We start from the raw sequence: 15,884 nt of genomic DNA, 5'->3' as shown, positions 1-15,884 counted from the left end.
TTTGTAACATAGACATGAACAGGGCAGGGTCTCTACCCACTCTCTCCATGGTCTTGATGTGGGTTTGCCTTCCACGCTTCAAGGTTGCAAAAAGAGACTGCTCTGGGAACACTGAGTGATCAGTCATTATCCAAAGGACAGGGGAGTGGTCTGTCTTGCCTCTGTCCACCTAGTGCTGTCTTCCCTCTCCTGGTGTCTCCACCTCTCGCCAGCACTCCCCGAGGCCCAGAGCTTCAAGCTGGACAGCCAGTCAGCACACATAGCCACATAGCCCTGCCCATCAGGCGACCTCTGGCTGTGGGATATCCCTCAGTTTTACTCAAAGAGCATGGCTTTGATAACCAAGGAAATCTGCAGTAGCTGCATTCCTGGGAGGGAGTGGTTTGTACAGGTGAAACTGGCAAGCCGTTAAGTTACAGTTTGGTAAAGAGCTTGCAGACCCACAATGACTGGGAATCACATTGTCCTAGTTCAGATCCTGACCCTGCCACCCAAGCTGTCTGACTCTGGTAAAGTTATTTCTCTGAGCCTGAGTTTCCTTATTGTGAAAAATTAGGCTAATTACCCATAAGTCAAAGATAGTGTGAGGATTAGCAATGACATATCTAAAGCATGTCATATGGTGCTTGGAACATTGTGGGCCCTCAGGAAATGAAGAATTACTATTCAAGGCAAAAAGGCCCCAAACAGGATAATAAAAAATCTGCACTCAGGGGACTCATGGAGGAGGGAACATTCTCTTTCTAAGAGGCTCTGGTGGAAGCTTTCACCTGGGAGGACAGGTCAGAAGGACCAAGTTGTATAGTCAAGAGGGTGGGTGATAGGCCTCACATACTGGGGGGGCCACTCAACGTGCCACTTTCTCTTGGGGTCTCTGGGACTTTGAACACTAATGCCTATCCCTTTCAAACTGGCAATCCTCTCTTCACTGCCTGTGATCCTGTTCTATCCCAGCTGCTCCCTTGATAAGGATTCTTGAGTGAGAGTGGGTTGGGAGGGACTTACAGGATCTGGGCCTGGGCTGGTTGAGTCTGTGCAGGGATCCAGGAGGCAGAGTCAGTTCTGGATTGGCTGCTGCCAAGAAGCAAGGGAATCTGGTGATTTGGAATCTAATAAATTTTACCTGGGACGTGGGAGTATGGAAATGGGCTAGAGTTGTCCCTGGTAACGGGGCAACAATCACCAACATTGGTCTGGAGGTATATGTGGGAGGATGGGGCTAGTCTTTTTGTTATTGTGGAGTGACCCTGTCTGAGCAGCTTTGATGTTCAGGTGGGAACTTAACAGTCAGGCAGCCAACAGGGGAGTTGCCCCTCTTGTATTAGGGAATCCAATACGGGGGAGCCCACAGAATGGGGACAATGAGAAGAAGGGCCATGACTGCACGTGCAGCTCCGTCCACGGTTTACAAAGCTCTCCCACAGGAATTCCCTTTCAGGGCAGGAGCTGAAATCCACGGAGGTTAGAGCAACTGCAGGCATTCAGCTGGTAGGTTGAGGGGTAGTGGACAGGAAGTCCACCCCAGGTCAGAAATTTACTTACATGCAGTGTCTTGACTGTTTCTCTGCAGATTACCAAACCCAGAGTGACACCTGTGGGCAGATTCAGAGTGAAGAACCATCACTCCTTCCTAAAGGGCTTTCCTCCTGGCCTTGAGAGAACAGCAGGTGAGCAGGAAATGGAAAATGGAGGGGTTGTTGATGGAGCGGGAGGAGGGGCTTGGTGAATTGTGTGCTCGGTGGCTCAGGCATGTCCAACTCTTTGCAGCCTCATGGACTGTAACCCACCAGGCTCCTATGCTCCTTGAAATTTTCCAGGCAAGAATACTGGAATGAGATGCCATTTCCTACTCTAAAGGATCTTCCCGATCCAGGGGTCGAACCTGGGTCTCCTGCATTGGCAAGCGGCTTCTTTACAATTAACACCTCCTGGGGAGGTTGGCGAATCATTTCCTAAATGAAAGCCTTGGGGCTCCACCTTGTGGTTGTCACATGAACTGCTGGCCCCGGCCTGGCTGAGGCAAGTGTGGGCAGCAAGGTCTCCTCCGGGGCTCTGAGTCAGGCAGGCCCTCTGCCAGGCACATCATAGTCAGGAGCTCATTTGATACTCAGCCCATTGACCTGAGAGCTGTGTGTACTCAGCCCATCGTATAGATGATAAAACAGAGCTGAAGTCAGAGTTTACCCAGGAAAAGAGTGTTGAAGCTGGGCCTTTAGGCCTTGCCTTGTCCAGTCATGGAGCTGCGGGTACAGCACAGACTCCTCTTCCCAGTGATGAATTTGTAAGGGCTGTTTACAGTCAGACCACTGGCTAGGCTGTGAAACTGAGGAGTCATTTTTGGACTTGATAAAGGGCTTCCCAATTTCATAAAGTGCTTTCACACTGCCTCTGTATGCCTCCCAGAACCCCAGAAAGCAGGTTCATGAGGCATGCTTATCTCCACTTTCCAACCAAGGAGACAGAGGTGCAGAGATCATAACAGGTGAGACATCATCATCATCATCATCCTAGTTATTAATGTGCACCCCGAGCCAAGCCCTGTGCTGAGTGCTTTGTGGTGGTTACCTTGTCTGTACGCAAAGAGCAGGTTCTGTTCCCATTTTACAGAGGAGGATGCAAAGGCCCAGAAAAGGGCGCAGTTCAGGACCCAGAGCTGCGGTCTGACTGGACTCCGAGCACTTGCTTAGCGCCCTGCACCGACTCGTGACTCTCTTTGGGCCACAGGTCTGCTAAGAGATGAGCAGGAACTGGATTCTCTCTTCTCTGACGCCCTGTGCAGTGTTCTTTCTACTGCACCACACTGGCTCTGATGTCCTCTTTCAGCATCTGCAGGTGATAATACACTTGAAAACTTAAGGAAAAAACAGTTACATTCAGTTCTTTGGGGAGAAGAAAATGTTGGCAAGATGAACGAGGGCATATTCAAGGTCCTGGGGACGGGTGATTGATGGGTGCATTGCCAGAGGTGGAGGTCAAGGCTGTATTCCAGGCCAAGCTCACAGCTTGGCCTGACTGCATGTCCTGAGGATTCTTCTAAAGCTTCTCTTGCAGGTGGCAAAAGCCTGTGCTGGTGGGTCAGTCTCTCCTGGGAGTCGTGGTTTCAAAATTGCAGTGTCTGGAGCTGCACTGTCTGGGGCAGGGGTCATGGGCCACATGTAGCTATGGACCACTGGAGATGTGGCTTGTCCTGATTGCACTGGCATGTAAGTATGAAATATTTACCAGGCTTTTGAACACTTAGCACGAAAAAAAAAAAGAATGTTCCCTATCTCATTCATAATTTTTATATTAATTGCATGTTCAAATGATAATATTTTAGAGGTATGGGGTTTAATAAAATGTTTTAATAGCAATGATTTTACCTGTTTCCCTTTACTTTTAAAATCACTACTAGGAAATTACGTAGGTGGCTATTGCTGTTGGGCACTACTGGAAGGCACTGATCTAAAGCTTTTGGTCCCTCATGACATACAGTGGAAGCCAGACACCCCTCGGAGCTGGCCCACAGTGCCACCCGCTCGTCCGACTCTCGGCGAGGTTTTGCAGTCGACCAGTGGTGGAGTGGGAGGGAGGGAGAGGTGACCTCACAGCTTTATCTCTCTGCCAAATGGGCACACGGAAAAGTTTCGGCAGCCTGGTGACAGGGAAGCAGAAAAGCGGCCCATTTTCAATGTGAACCACACTTCTTACTTTGGCCAGGAGCCCTTGGTTTAAACTCCTGCTACACTACACTTCAGCAGCTATGAATTCACTTCAGTTCCTCAGGCTCCAAGCTTTTTCTGGTCTCGGCCCTTTCCTTCCATTCCTCCCTCCCTCTTCTCTCCCCTCTCCTTGCTCCCCTCCTCTCCTTCCTTGGCTATATCTCTTTAGATGGCTAGTGGGTTCCACAAAGAGGTCTCCCCAGCCCTCTCAGCTGTTCTAGACACCCCGCCCTGTCAGTTCAGTCCTTGATTTTGTCTTCAGAGAACTGGTCCCACTTTATCGGTACCCTCTAGAATGTGGAGCATGGTTGATGTCTGTCTCCTCATTAAACAGAGGCATCATGAGGGCAGGGACTGCGCTTATCTACTGCTGTGTCCTGGTGCCAACATGATCCCCTTGTAATAGGGAAGAACAAATCTGACTCCATATCAGATCTGTTTCTCCTAACCTTTGTATTCTAACCAGTTAAGAATGTTGCCTATTGCCTGAAATACGCAGGAGAGCCCATTCTCAAGGTTCTGACCTTAAAGACATAACACTTTGCCATTCCTATAGAGGTAAAAAGTTGCAGAACAGAGAGTCACATTTGTCTTGTTGGAGGTTTACAGGAACCTTGTGTCCTGACCTGTGCCAACAGCTGCACCTTTACTTCCTGCGGCAGCCGCCTCCAGAGGGCGCCACAGTCACGAGGCCGACTTGGAAGGGCCGCCACCGCCCACAGCCACCAGATAGTGAGTGCCTCAGGGGGCAGAGGCTGGGCCTAGAGAGCCCCCACACCTGGGGCCTTCCTCCTCACCGAGGGCTGGCCCCCTCTTCCAAGGTCTGTCTCAGAGGGACTGTGGTCACCCAGGCAAGCCCAGCTCAGCCCTCTTCTTTGGGAGATCCCAGGCTTCTCGGGAAACAGTATCCAAGCCCTAAAAATCTCAGAGTATTTGTGCTTGTCTTGGGGACCCCCCCGACAGGGTGAAGAGGAAATGATGAAAGGGACCAGATGGCTGGTGGGCGCAGGCACTGGGTGCAGGGAACTCCACCTCGGGGCTCCTTCCCCCCAAGATGGAAGAGTATGAGTGGAAGCAGTTCTGCCCGGAAAGGTCCAGAAACTGGGCAGGGCCAGGCAGACTCAGCAGTCACCCAGCAGATGTCACCATCCCTCCTCTCCAGGCCTGTTCTGAGTCCCCACTCACCTCCCCCTCTTCTCAGGGAGAAGGAGCCAGTGGGGAGTGTAGAGACAGGTGCGGAGACAGACACACAGACAGACAGGCTGACAGAAGTAAGTGTGCCGGGCGGGAGCGAGAAGAGAAGGCCCGGCATCAGGAGAGAACGCTTGGCTTGAAAGACTGAAAAAGATGGTCTGAGGGAGCATTCAGAACAGGTAATGTATTCACTGAGCACCCCTCCTGTCCCCCACACTCAGAAGCCTTTTGCAGGCAGACCTGAGCCAGGCGCCTCTTTTACCCTGATGGACGCGCACCTCAAGGCCTGCTTAGCTAGGCTTCTGCCTCACATAAAAACACACAGAAATGACAGTAACATTGACTCACCAAGTTTACCAAAAACAAGGACAGTGGTAAAGCACAAGAGTGAACAAGGGATCTGCTGGAGACATGGGCTGGGCTGGGTGGGGATGAGCGAGGAGGGACACAGAAGTTAAAAGGCCCAGTGGGGAGGAGAAGGATGAGGTCATGAGGCCTGCCAGGCCACTCTCCAGGGCCCTAGGGAACATCCAGTGGTCACCCACATTCAGGGCAAGGGGCGAAGCCTCTGGACAAGGGGGCCAGGTCTCAATCCTGTAACTGAATGGATTTTTCCCTGGAGGCCACCATGGAAAAGCTGCCTGGTTCACTTCAAGAGTTCCTCGAATTCAGCTGTGCACCTGGGCCCCCCATCGCCAGGGTGGTCTTTGGAGACACCACACTGTGGGTGCCCAGGGCTCAGAAGGGTTTCTGCTCAGGTAACACCTGGGCTGGGGGAACAGTCAGGCAGACCTTCAGAAAGGCAGGCAGCTGGCACACAGAGCGTTCGTGAAACTGCCCATTCTTCTCTGTGGCTATTGGCAGCTGCTTTTCCACTGACCGTTCATTTGCCGGGTGACCGATTCTGAACAACACGTCTGGGGTGCACAGGCTGATGGCTACATCTCACGGATGACGTCATCTGGGACCTCGGTGTGACCAAAGGGCACCCACTGAGTGCTCCCTGCTCAGTGAGTTAGAGCCACATGTAAGCTGACCGTCGGGGGCCATGGACAGCTATTTTTGAAATGCTTTTGTGTCATTCTTTCAGCCCTGCCTCTGTGTGAGAAGCAGGGTGGCTGGAGGGCTGAGCCCATGCGTGTGTACCCGTTTCCCACTCAGCATGATGAAACAGTGAGTCCACATCCTTCCTAGGGCCTCTCCAGGCTGTGCACGGAGTGTGCTTGCCTGCTTTTTAGCAGATTTATGGAGCCCTGAGCTGAGGCTGGTGTAAGACAGGGGTGCAGAGTCTCTGCCTTCCAGAGACTATGCCTACATCAAATCCTGGAAGGGATGAAAGACAGTGGGCTGAGGAAAAGAAAGAAAAAGGTAGAGAAGAAATACAAAATAGAAAGAGGGTTTCCAGGTAATATAGTCAATGAGAAAGTCTAGGGGCACCCTTCTGGTTCAGACTACCTAAGAAACTGGGTGATTATTTTAAAACACTTTTTAAAATAAATGACTGATGCAGCAGAAAAGCACAGAAAGATCTCAGAACCTGGGATGCAAATTCAGAAAAGTGAGGACAACCGGAGCCTGCGTCACCCTGGGCACCCTGTGGTCCCTCAGGTCGGGAGCCTGGTCTTCATGCGCTGTGCCCCTGCAGTGAGGAGACAAGGAGACAAAGGCTGGGCTGGGAAGGAGGGAGTCTGTCTGAGGCCCACACAGAGCCAGATTCCTCAAAGGACAGCCCCCTCAATGCCTGTCTTAGCTCTGTCCCTAGAAAGCAGAGGCTGATGCAAAAAGCCTGTGTAGTAATTGCCATATTGGGATGTGTGAGTCAAGGGAACAAAGTGAAGGGAAAGGGGGAGTGAGGCTGGGAGAGGAAGAACAGTACACAGAGGTTTATTCCCGAGCTGGCCACAGCTTCGTGAGCGAGTGCTCTGGTCACCAGCTCCCAGAGCCACTGCCTCTTAGAATAGTCACCTGCAGGGGCAAAGGGCAAGCAGTTTAATCCTCTCTTTCTCTTGAGTCTCTGGTCCACGTTTCGCCCCTGGGGCGTTCACTTCCCTGCATTTCTGGCTTGTGTAACCTGGGCTCTCTGGGCAGCCACTGGGACAGCCAGAGGCTCCATGGGTACAGGCAGGTCAGACCTAGAAGCACAGTGGTCACCTCTGTGGGTGCAGTGGGCATGACAGAGGCTGCCCTACAGCCATCACCTAATCCCTGGGGATGCTGACACACTGGGACACTCCAACTGGGAAGCAGTCAGTGTTCGGAAGGCCAGCAGGGCTGAGCAGTCTGGGAAGGCACATAAGCTGGGTCAAGTATGGAATCTCTATCGAATCAGGTAGTTGATTTATAAAGGGCTATTTAGGGACATCCCCGGTGGTCAGGGGCCCGGCTTGGATCCCTGGTCAGAGAACTAGATCCCGTGTGCCTCAACTAAAGGTCCCGTGTGCCCCAACGAAGATCTGGTGCAGCCAAAAATTTTTTTTAAAGGTGGGGCTATTTACAAAGATACGGGCAAATAGCTCCACAGGGACGAATGCAGCAACCTCTTCCCCAGAGCACAACGGCAGAATGAACTGCTACCACTTTTAGGCTTAAAAGGACCAAGGAAAGGAGAGGTTTCCAGAACTGGAAGCAGAGAGTCGGGTACAGCAGATTAGGGATCTTGCTGGGAGAACCCTAGTCTAGCTGAGGCAACGTCACAGGAAGGGATACAGAGGGCTATGTACCTGATGTGGGGAAAATAGATCCAAATAGGCAGAGCAGGTTGGAAAAGGTAGAATTTTAGGTAAAATTCCAAGTAATATGAGTTCACAATCCAAAATCCAAACAAACGGAAAATCAAAACATACAGGGAACTGAGCCAGAAATGATCAGAATTAACCAAAAACATCAAACCTCGAGACCAAACCCATGAGGACTTCGGATACAGAAATTGTAAATAAAGACTAAAACTAATGTATTGATGTATTTCAAAAAATAGTGGAATATGATGAAATAACAAGGCTGTGGAAATTAGTTTGTGTGATATAAAAAACAGTAGATATTCTGGAAATAAGAAAAACAAAATGGCTAAAAGTGCAAAATGCAATGGATGAATTAAGGTGAAACTCAGGAGAAGAAGAATTTGTGACCTTTAAGAAAGCTCTGAAGATACTACCAGAATGCACTGCAAGACAAGAGGGTAGAAAAAATTAAGGAAGGTTAGGAGGCAGGGATCACAGGATGAGGAGGTATGAGCATGTGTCTAACCAAAGTCTCAGAAGACTGTGATGGGTAAATTCAAGGATGTGCCAATGATCCGCTCCTCTTGAACTGGGCAGGACCTGCAACTCAATTCTAACCATGGAAGGTGGACACGATAAAGGTGATGGCGTATCATTTCTGTGAGTTACATCACTTTTGATTGTCTTCTTACTAGCAGATTCTCAATAGGCTCTTTACTCACAAGGTCTTGTCAGGAACAGAGGATGGTGCATCTTGGAAACTGGTCATAGTCTGTGGTTGAAAGAAGTTCAAGGACAGGAGAAGGTAAAGATAGCCTCAATTTAAAGATGTGAGGTAGCTGGTTCTCAGTGGGGAGGGACAGTACAAGACGTGGGTAAGATGTCCCGTGCCGTCTGCAGGATGTTTAGGAGCCATGAGCAAGTGATCGAAAAGGACAGAAAGGTCATCCTCTGAAATAGGGTCTGAAGAGCGACAGGACACGGTGCTAGGCCTGAGGTTTCCAAGGCGAGGCATGCACACAAACGTTCACTCTCTTGTATGAAAACTAATGATGAGTTGACACCTTAGTAACAGGTGGGATTCCACTCAATCCAGGGATAGCAAATGTTAATATCATTATGGCAGAGTGCCATTGTTGAGATCTTACGGAACCAAACTTGGGTCTGCTTGCCCATCTACTGACACTGAGTTGTAGTGAAGGAAACCGTAGAGTTTATTTTAAGGTGCCAGACAAGGGGTCTGGGTAAGCTAATGCTCAAAAAAACCCACTGAACTCCATGATGGGTTTCAGGGAGGGCATTTTTATAGGCCAGATGAGGGAAGGGAATTGAAGTGCATGTGTTCAGCTCTTGCACAATTTGCTAATTGGCTGATGGTGAGGTAACAGGGCAGTGTCACAGGGGCTAACATTATCAATCCTCAGGCTCCAGAAAGTCTGGGGGCTACATGTTCATGGTCATCAAGCAGTTAACTTTTTCCATTTGGTGGAAGTTTAAGCATCTGTAAAACAACTCAGGAAATTTGCAGCAGATACTGTTATCTAGGTACTTCAGAGGGTAACTATAGCAGAGGACTTGGGGGGAGGGGTCTGTCCTAGAAAGGTCCCACAGGTTACAGAAAGAATATTGTTTAAAAAAGCAAAATCTTCTCCCAGCCCAGAAAACCTCTCCACAAAGCAGCAGAGGAAGAAAACACTTTTTATTATTGAATATATACACTATATTAAACCAGAATGTACATTTATACTATATATATACTATATTAAATCAGAATGTGATTGCATCACAGGCAGTCTGCTCAGAGATGGCAAAGATGGAATGTAATCGCACCCCCTTATTTAGTCAAGCAGATACAGCCCCTTACATACACATTCTTGAGGTGAACAATAACTACTCCCCGGGTAAGAGGACTCAGCAGCACCTTCCGTCACACGTAGTTGGCTCCACATTTACCCAAGTACCTGGGGAGACCCCTTGTGTTGGCCTTAATCAGAGGAGAAACAAGCTTCTCATAGTACAAACAAGGGGCTACCAGTTAGGCTCTTATCCTTCCATGCAAACCGGATACAGTTTGCTCTTTAGAAAGATGGCTCCCAGGTCCTCAGGAAATGACCCTCAGTTATGAGGTCATTATAAAGATTTATGCACATTTGAGTAGGACAGAGAAATTCTGAAACAAAAAGGGAGAGGGGAGAAAAGTCTTTTCCCTTCTTTGCGACAAGGAGGATTAACTCTATTTTTATTCTGTATTTGCTCTTACACCATCCAGTGTATTTTCTGTGGCCATTTTCCCCTCACAGTTGACAACATATATTTTGATTTATTAATTGATCATCTAAGAATCCTTAGGAGATGTTTAAACGTGTTTTTAAAATGCATTTTCAAGTATTTTGTTTTTTTTTTACACTATTTACAGTAGAAGAAAGTTGAAATCAACCCAAATTCCAAAATAAGGAAGCAGTTGAAAAAAAGTTATAGACTTCTTTATGATTAGGTATTATGCATTAAGTGGCAGTTAAGAGGAAATTTTCAATGGGATTAAAAAAAAAACCTTCGGACTTAGAAGTCTACATACAGTGCGTTGTCAACTATGAGGACCTAGGAACCATCTTTCTGAAATGTTATGCGAAGTTAAAGGAGTCAGGAGGGGGAGAAGACCAAATCTTCAAACTTCTCAACAGCAAATCAACAGAAAATAGAAGTTATAAATTGAGAAATGGTAGGATAAGCCTTTGTGACCCCAAGGACTGTAGCCCACCAGGTTTCTCTGTCCATGGGATTTTCCAGTCAAGAATACTGAAGTGGGTTGCCGGTTCCTTCTCCACGGGATCATCCTGACCCAGGGATCAAACCTGGGTCTCCCACATTGCAGGCAGATTCTTTACTATCTGAGCCACCCAGGAAGCCCCAGGATAGGCCTACTATTTAGAAATTTTGAAGGAAATACCAGAAGGGGAAAGGAACTAAAAGCATTTTTTGTGATCTTTTTCTGGAGTGTGGGGCTAGTATGTGGGTTGGGGACAAGGGACAGCTATATGGACAGCTATATTTTGCTATAAATTTTGAATATTGCTTACATTTTTGGCATTATTACAGTGCTAAGAAATGGCATTATTACAGTGCTAAGAAATTATTACAATGCCAGGTGGTACAGTGGTAAAGAATCCTCCTGCAATGCCGGAGACACAAGAAATGCAGGTTTAGTCCCTGAGTCAGGAAGATCCCCTGGAGTAGAAAATGGCAACCCACGCCAGTATCCTGAGGGTCTCAAAGAGTCAGACATGACTTGGTGTGTTTGTGCACACACACTCATACACACATACAGAAAGCTAAAGATAAAAATTAAGTACAATTTAAAAATCTCTTGCATACCACTCTTCCCACCCCACCCTAGAAAAAAGCATATGAACTTTTCCATATTTCATAGGTCAAATAACTATTTTTATGTCTGTTCTGATGTTTATCTGGAAATAAAACTATTTTGATGTTCTCAATGAACCCTCTGACTCATACCAAGAGAGGTATTAGCATTTATGACCTCAGAGATTTCTACATCTCTCCTGCTCATGCGAAGGGCTTTGTGGTCCTTCTCTCCCTTTGAATTTCCCACCTCCTGGCAGTTATCAGGGGCTGGAGAGAAAGCCTATTTCACACCAGATGGTGGGCAGTGTTTGGGTAAGCGTGTGGAGATATGACTTAGTTATAAAGGGGTTGGTTAGGTAGGGTTGTCATCTGTGGCAGGTTCCCGGGTATTCCCTGAAACCAGACATTTTCATAGAGTTCTGGTGCCTCAATTTAGCCGATTTTGTCATTTATTAGTTCTGAGACCTCAGACAAGCTATTTAGCTGATGTAAGCTTCTGTTGCCGCATTAATAAAATGGGAATAATAATAGAAACTCTCTTTCTTAGAGTTTTGGTGGGAATTTAATGAGATACTGTATGTGCCCATGTATGTAGTGTACTGACGTGAAGTGGTCAGTACATTAGATTTAACAGCAATGTTCCCTGCAAGCCATAAGTTAGCATAAATGGTACTAAGGATAACTGAATTCACTATGTGTGTATTTGTGTGTATTAGATTTTTCTTGAGACTTTCTCTGATTCATGGGTTAATCAGAAGTATGCTGTTTCCTTTCCAAGTATCTGGAAATTTTTCTTTTACCGATTTCTAGTTAAGTTTCATTATGGTCAGAGAGTACACTGTATATGATTTAAATTCTTTTAAATTTGTTGAGGTTTATTTTATTCACGAGGATATAGCCTCTGTTAGTATTTGATCTCTGAACTTTTAAAAAGAATGTGTATCCTGTTATTGTTGGGTGTTCTATAAATGTCAGTGAGTTTCTGTTAGTTGGTGGTGAAGCTGAGCTCTTACAGATCCTGAGTTTCTGTCTAGTTGCTTTATCCGTTGTTGAGGGAGGGTTGTTAAAGTCCACAATTATCATTGTTGTTTTTTAAAAGATTTATTTACTGTTTTTGGCTGTGCTGGGTCTTCGTTGCTTGCTGCACAGGCTTTTCGATCCAGGTGCTGAGAGCGAGGCCTCATCTGCAGTTGCAGTGTGCAGGCTTCTCACCGCGGTGGCTTCTCCTGCCGCAGAGCACAGGCTTTTGGGCGTATGGGCCTCTTTAGCTGTGGCTCGTGGGCTCAGTAATTGTGGTTCCCAGGCTCTAGAGCACGGGTTCAATGATTATGGCACATGGGCTTAGTAGCTCCAAAGTGTATGGGATCTTCTGAGTCAGAGATCTGCACTGGCAGGCGGATTCTTTACGGCTGAGCCACCAGGGAGGCCCCACAATTAGCATTGTTGATGTGTCTTTTTCTCCTTTAGTTCTATCAGGTTTTGCTTTCTGTGTCTTTCAGCTCTGTTCACTGGCACATACACATTTACAGATGCAATGTCTTCTTGGTGGATGGACCCTTTTATCATAGCATAACAGTAAATTAGGATCTAGAAGAGCTCAACCCTTTTACAGTAACAGGAAGTGTGAAGTGAAAGCCTCTCAGTCATGTCCAACTCTTTGTGACCCCATGGACTATACCGTTCATGGAATTCTCCAGGCCAGAATACTGGAGTGGGTAGCCTTTCCCTTCTCCAGAGGATCTTCCCAACCCAAGGATCAAACCTAGGTCTCCTGTGTTGCAGGCGAATTCTTTACCAGCTGAGCCACAAGGGAAGTCCATAATAACAGGAAGAAGATCCTAAAGGAGAAGGATGGTTAATAAGCAGTGGGTGCTTTTTATGTACCTAACTGCCTAAAGATACAGCTGTGAACTCATTTTACAGGTAAGGAACCTGTGTACTGGGTCCAAGTTCCACAGGTGGGATGTGGCTGAGTTGGGATTCAAGCCCAGGTTGAGGGCACCCAAAGCTACCATTGTTCATTCCCATCTCTTCTTTTCCACTTCTTTTCCAGTCACTCATTTCTGGTGAAACCTGTGTCCTTTCAAGGCCTGTCCCTTGGCAGCTGTTTCACAGCAAAACCGTGGAAGGTGGAAGTCAGAGGGACCCACGCTGGAGCCACGCTGCCAGATTCCAAATCCTTTCTGGGTTAGCCAGGTGACCTCAGCATGTTACTCAACTTCTTCTGTTTATTCTTCACTTATAAAATGGGCATAATACTGGACTTGCTTCATAGAGCTGCTAGAAGATTGAGTAAGTTGGTATTTGTAAAGCTCCTAGAACAATGCCTGATACAATAAGTATTCATTAAGTCCTTGCTGTTATTCCTCCCACACCATTACATAAATGGTCTCTTTTCATGGAACTGTCTTTCCCCATTGTCAACTGTATTCAAGATTTTTTCTTTTTTAACATTTACCTTGTGGCTTAGAATGCCCCTGGCCCACTGTCACTTGTCTCCAGGTATGTGTGTATCCAATTTAAAAAACAGGAATGTGTACGGGACTGAGCAGGAAGCCTGGATTCTCACAGGTGCTTAGTAAACGAGTGCAGTTTTGAACTGTTAGGGGAGAGGACTCCCTTTAACCCTCAGAAGAGTTCCATAAGGCAAATCCATATTTGTTATTCCTACTTTACAAGTAAGAAATGTGAGGGAAGAGGAGGTTGAATAATGTTGCGCCAGAGCACGTGGCTAATCATAGATGGGTTTTTAAAAATGTTTATTCATTTATTTGCGGCCGTGGGGGCCTTCGTTGCTATGCAGGCTTCCCTCTGGTCGAGGTAAGTGGAGGATACTCTCTCGTTTTGCTGTGTGGGCTCCTCACTGTGGCGTCTTCTCTTGTTGCGGAGCATGGGCTCTACCCCGCGGCCTTCAGTGCTTGCAGCTGGGCTCAGTAGTTCTGGGCTCTAGAGCACACGCTCAGTAGTTGTAGTGCTTGGGCTTAGCTGCTCCACGGCGTGTCGGATCTTCCCAGATCAGGGATCGAACCCTTGTCTCCTACACTGGCAGGCAAATTGTTTACTACTGAGCCACCAGGGAAGCCCGGAGGTAGGGTTTTGAATCAGGCTGCTGCTCCAATGTGAGTCCCTTCACCTCTGCCTTACTCTTCTCCCAGGAAAACAGCTTGTGCAGGATGGACCAGGAAATGGACAGTGTCACCAGAGTGGGGATTGTTCAAGGAATGAGTGACTGGAGAGAGCGGTGAAGCTGTTACTGTAGTTCTAGTGGGACATGCTGTGGCGTCGGATGTATTTTGAAGGTTGAAACAACAAGAGGGGCTAGTGGATTGGATGTACAGGGTGAGGCAAAGAGAGGAGTTAATGGATTATGATTCTTTTTGTCTTATTTTTATGGACTATAATTGCTTTACAATCTATGTTAGTTTCTGCTGCACAGTGAAGTGAAACAGCCATATGTATACATATAGCCCCTCCCTCTGAGGCCTCCCTCCCATCACTTCCCCCCATAGACTATTACTCCACCCCTAAAAGGAACGAAATAGGGTCATTTGCAGAGAAAATAGATTCTGTTTTTCACTTGAGCATGGGAGATGCAGGTGTCATTTGTGCAGAGACGAATCCCAAGGAGATTACCCAGACACCAGTCCCCAGCCTCACCAGTCTCTCCCTCCTGGAGATCCCAACCCCACAAATGCCCCAGCCTGGCCTCCTACCCCCACACAACCTCTCTTTAGCTCTGGAAAGTGAGGGGGCAACACAAAATTCTCAGCTTCCTGGGACAGGACCCCTCCATCCAGCCAGTAGGAAGTGATTTGGGGGTCCACCCTGGGCTCTGAACCAAGGCCTCATGGGAAAGGGCATAACCTTAGCCTCAGATTACTCTGATTGACTGTGCTCAGACCCTGAATGGACAGGAAACACCCTTGACACCCATTAACCACATAGAAGCCAAATCCCTGTTTGGCCAAGAGATTCTTCCAGGCCCTGAATGGCTGGAGGATACACCCTCTTCAAGGTCTGATGGGTCGGAAGACCCTCTTGGAGACGATTGGTCAGGAGATGGCCTGCGTGGACTCCCACTTCTCCTTTGTCCCTCGTGAGAGCCCCACAGGCAGGGTGGCCTAGGTCCAGGAGGGGTAGGAGAAAGTGATTCCATACAGCTGGGCCCAGGAAGAGAAGCCCCTCTTCTTCCTGATGAAGTGGTGGTGGTTGCCCTTCTCATTCTGAATGTCGGTGGCACGCTCATCCAGCGCCTTAGGCTCGTGGTAGTGGTAGGGCGTGCGCTGAAGGTGGGGCCGCTGCAGTAGTCGGGGGGCACCATGCCGTAGATGTGCACGTGGTCACACTACGCCACCGCAGTCACCATGGCGAACCAGCCTGTGCTCAACCACGAGTAGGACTCTTCTTCCCTGTCCTTGCCTGTCTCACTCCGGAAGAGGTCATCAGACTGGTTCATGCAGCCAAGAGAGATGGCGTGAGCTTCCACGCTGGGGAACACCAGGCCTGCCCGCTGGATGACGCACACCAGCCTGTCCTGGGTCATCTGCATCTTGTTGGGGAGACCCCAGAAGGTGGACAGGGTTTCGGAGGTCTGGTTGATGGACTCCTGGAGTCTCCCCAGCACATGGAATGCACTGGAGTGGGCTGCTACACAGAAGGTGGGCTTGTTACCCACAAGGTGGTCTGAGTAGCCCGTGGTGGGGGTGTTGTTCATGCAGACTGTGCACTCGGCCTGCTTGACCTCAGGGCCCAGGTTGGTTCCTAGCAGGTGGCTGGAGCTGGTGATAATCACATTGGTGGTACTGGGAGGGCAGTGTCTTGTGGGCAAGAATGGGGATGTAGCCGTCAGTGATGCTCCGCTACTTGAGGTTGACCAGCTGGCGGATCTGGCTCCTCTTCTTGAGGTTGA

At 48.2% G+C, this 15,884-nt stretch overlaps 2 long non-coding RNA genes and 1 pseudogene across 2 annotated transcripts; 2 read left to right on the top strand and 1 right to left on the bottom strand.

Annotated features, from left to right (window-relative positions):
- Positions 1–1,263: 1,263 nt before the first annotated feature.
- LOC120867802 lies at positions 1,264–1,654 on the top strand. The gene is made up of 2 exons (XR_005722018.1): positions 1,264–1,488; positions 1,571–1,654. It is a non-coding gene; the product is annotated as an uncharacterized LOC120867802 (long non-coding RNA).
- An 11,095-nt stretch (positions 1,655–12,749) lies between these two features.
- On the top strand, positions 12,750–13,428 carry LOC120867800. Its single transcript, XR_005722017.1, has 2 exons — positions 12,750–12,898; positions 13,064–13,428. It is a non-coding gene; the product is annotated as an uncharacterized LOC120867800 (long non-coding RNA).
- Positions 13,429–15,096: 1,668 nt separating this feature from the next.
- The window catches only part of LOC120867650, a 3,936-nt pseudogene continuing 3,148 nt past the window's right edge, over positions 15,097–15,884 (bottom strand).

The sequence above is a fragment of the Oryx dammah genome, unplaced genomic scaffold (genome assembly GCF_014754425.2).
Source record: "Oryx dammah isolate SB20612 unplaced genomic scaffold, SCBI_Odam_1.1 HiC_scaffold_9, whole genome shotgun sequence".
NCBI classification, from domain to species: Eukaryota; Metazoa; Chordata; class Mammalia; order Artiodactyla; family Bovidae; genus Oryx; species Oryx dammah.
Note: the sequence above shows the minus strand (reverse complement) of the source record. Positions and strands in the feature narration are given on the sequence as shown.